General features: G+C 36.2%; 1 long non-coding RNA gene across 1 annotated transcript; it reads right to left on the bottom strand.

The window, feature by feature from the left end:
- Positions 1-560: 560 nt before the first annotated feature.
- On the bottom strand, positions 561-1789 carry LOC109222004. The gene is made up of 3 exons (XR_002067343.1): positions 1571-1789; positions 1407-1472; positions 561-1321 (listed from the first exon to the last, which is right to left on the bottom strand). It is a non-coding gene; the product is annotated as an uncharacterized LOC109222004 (long non-coding RNA).
- Positions 1790-3759: the final 1970 nt, after the last annotated feature.

Here is a 3759-nt window from a genome sequence, read left to right as displayed (position 1 = left end):
CCATTCAACATAAAATTTAAAAATATATATGCCAATTATCTACTATGCATATCATGGTGCTCAATTAGTTTATTGCAACAATGTGGTGAAGAAGATTTATATTTGAAAGTGGTATACGTTTTGATATCATGAAATTCTGATCTTGTGGATATAAAAAAATCTACGAAATACATTAGTTACAAGGAGGACTGTCAAAAAAAAACAAATATATCTCTAGATATTTTACCCTTCTTCTGGGGCAGTCAAAATGGAATTATACAAGCCACAAATCCAAATGAGATCGTATCAAGTTTCTTTTTCTGCATTTTTATAAATTAACGTGATTAGTTCTGAAGAATGCCAATAAGTCCAACAAATTATTCTCAACGAGGTGACAGTTTTCATCCCTATTTTGGTAGCTTTTCTGCTACCTCTTTCGGCTTACAAAACTATGGTCTCCTCCATTACTCTGGAGTACCTATTGCACTCGGTTGAAATGAACTGGACATTTAGTTTTTTGATTTCTGCGAATGAAAACCAAAAAAATTACAGATTTCAGAACACAATACACAGATATCAGGTACCATAACGACGTATATATTCATTCCAGAAGGTTTTATTTTTTCAATTGGGAAAACAGGTTAGTATCAGAGTACCCTTCCGTGTAAAACAGTATGTTCTAAACAGAAATTGTTTCATAGAGATGCAAAGGAAGAAGATCAAGCTTTACGAAACACTTCGATGGTAGATTTAAGGCTGCAAAATAGTACGTTCGAGGTTCCAGAGACAAAGCTATAGTTATACTAATAGAGAGAGAAAATAGAAACTAGAATCTCATTGCAACTCTTTCTTGTTTTTCCTCATTCAGTTGCTTTTCCTTTACGTCTGCTGCTATTGCTGGTTTCAAGGAGATAACACCATTGAATCCACATCATCCCCGAATATGCTATAAGCCTCTATTACTCGTGCATAACTAAATCCCATCGACAGCATAATCTGGATGCAGTCACTAAGAACTTTTCGCCCCCACCTTCTTGCTTCGCTCCACTTCCCGATGACCCTGCAAGACCATAACCAGTTGATGCTATCACAATAGAAGAACAAACAAAAGAATCATGTATTGTTCATGAATGCCAATTCCCCAATGGAGTGCCGGCTCGAACTTACTAGCTCCTGAAGATGATGGTTCAGCGCTAGAATTGGAAGATTCTCGACAACCAAGCTGCTGCCTGAATTTGTCATTGGCAATATACTCGGCCCTAGAAGCTTCCATTACCATGCGTTCAATCTCCTTTTCGGTGAGCTCAAGATCAGAATAAAAGCGTCCTTCCACTAGAAGTGCCTGAATTGAACCATTTAACATAACACGAAAAATGATTGCCCGGTCTGTGAAAGTAATTCAGTTCACCAGTTTTAAGGTAACTCACAATATCAATTTGCTGATCCTGTTGAGCTTTTATTGCTGCTTTGACCTGATCCTTATCAACGTTCCTCTATACCAAAAATAAAAAATAAAAAAAATCAGAAGGTAAGGATGGAAAACAGATCTACTAGATGCTTACAAATAAAAAAAAAAAATAACACCACCCACATAATTCAACACCCAAGAGCTGTAGGCACACAACCGATGAAGTTTCACTAGTTTCAACAGCTACAGAAAGTAAACATCATGCCAGTTTGTAGCAGTGATAAGAAAAACGACCGCTTCCTCGCTTTAAGCGAGAAGCGAAGCCGAGCGGAGGGTCGGCGCTTCTACCATTAAAAGCGACTCTGGTAAAAAAGGCGACCGCTTCTCGGTAAAAAGTGAGAAGCGGTGACAGCGAGAAGAAGCGAGGTAAGGGACGCTTTTTAAATTAAAATACCCAAAGCCCTATTTAATTAAAAACATTGCATTCTATTTACTCTGGACTCTTCAGCAGCGAGATTAAACTAGCGAGAAACTAGGGTTCTCATAAAAGCAACGATTTCTTCCTCTCTTCTTCATTAACTTCAAGCAGCAATTTCTCTTCCTCAAACTAGGGTTCTTCTTCTTCTTCATTAAATTATCTTTTGAATCGATGCATCCATTGCTATTTGCTATGCCTGTGGTCAACTTATCCGTCATTCCAAGTTATTACTAGTGCTGGTTAACTAGTTGACTTATAATAAATTTTTGTATTTTTCAAATATATAAAAAAAAATTAAGAAACTTTAAGAATCTATACGCGCTAATTCACACTGAAAATTAAGTTCCTTTCACATTCGTTCCTTCATATAACTTTTGTACATCGTAGGTCAGTGTAAAGTATTTTTTATACTATCACGTCACTTTAAGGACATCTACTGATAAACCTTTTCAAAATGCGGGTACGTACTCCAACAGATAAATATGACCTAATGGTGTATTGACACAATACATATGACTTAAAATCTTTTTTTAATTACCTTCATCGGCAAAAGAAGTAAAGTGACTCTTTCTGTTTATTGAAAGGCAAAGAAATCTTATATAGAGAACTTCATTTATAGCCCATCGGGCCAAATATATATCATCCGGTAGCCATAAATTAAACCATACAAGTCATAGCCTAAAAATAATAACAACTGCTAGCCGGAAACTCACTGATCGAATTCTTTTCGTTTAGATACCTCGCCGGAAAAACCTAGAACCGTCCAGATCTAAGAAGATCTGGACTTTTACCCGTCGCCACAAAACTCAAAATCAAAAAATTAAAAAAGAAATTCCGCTACTGCTCTTATTGGTGTCATTGATTCTGCACTTTGAATCGAGAAAAGAAACTCATGTCTGGGTTTGGAACTTCTGTTAATGTTTGTTTGTTACTGAAAAGTGAGATTTGGAATTGTTCCGTTGAATTGAAATACTGTTAATTTAGTGATTTGATGAATTGGGCGAAGCGAATTGACGAGTAAAATTCAAAATCCACTTACTTTGAGTTTGTGACTTTTGCATCTGTTGGTGAAATTTGTTTCAAGGATTAAATCATTGCTTGGGAAATTGATGTGAACTAATACCGTCGCCAGCCAGTGGTCAATTCCGGCGGTGACTAGTAAAAATCAGTAGCAGCAACCTATAGGGAAGAAGAGGAAAGCGAGAGGAGCAGTCATGGTCATAGTTCGCTGGCTGGATTTCGGCAGTGGTGTAGCATAAGGCAACGAGAGAGACAACCTTGTCTTCTTCTCTGATTTTCTCTTATAGTTTCTGTGAATATGTAGATAATATTTTGAAGATCTTTGGCTAAAAGTTTAAAACTCCGGCGATCTTGTTACCATTTTCGGCGACTGTGAGGCCATGGACGCTGGNTCAAATGAGGGGGAAGATCAGAGGAGATGATTATGCATAAAGTTGAAATATATACAAAAATTGAATGTCATTATACAAAAAAATATACAAAAATTGAATGTCATTATACAAAAAATATACTAAATAGACTGTCACTATACAATTTTTATACAAATAGAGCGTCACTATACAAAATATATACAAAAATAGAATGTCATTATACAAAAAATATACTAAATAGACTGTCATTATATTAAACAGAGTGTCTATCCACTGAGCTACAAGCGCTTGTGTTGTCATGTTTATTCCTTTCGGCTACTATATGCAATACGTTTGGGCCGAAGGGCCATTTTTTGTAAGTAGGACAAAACATGGGCTATTAAAATTTTGAGGGGCTATAGAGGGTAGTTTTCTCAATCTTATAGGCGCATTTAAAAAACTGCAAAAGACCTAAAAAAAAACTCGATTAAAAAAACTGAGATAGTACCAGTACTTGGGAAGTC

The sequence above is a fragment of the Nicotiana attenuata genome, unplaced genomic scaffold (assembly GCF_001879085.1).
Source record: "Nicotiana attenuata strain UT unplaced genomic scaffold, NIATTr2, whole genome shotgun sequence".
NCBI lineage: Eukaryota > Viridiplantae > Streptophyta > Magnoliopsida > Solanales > Solanaceae > Nicotiana > Nicotiana attenuata.
The sequence above is the reverse complement of the archived record's forward strand: the minus strand, read 5'-3'. Positions and strand labels throughout refer to the sequence as shown.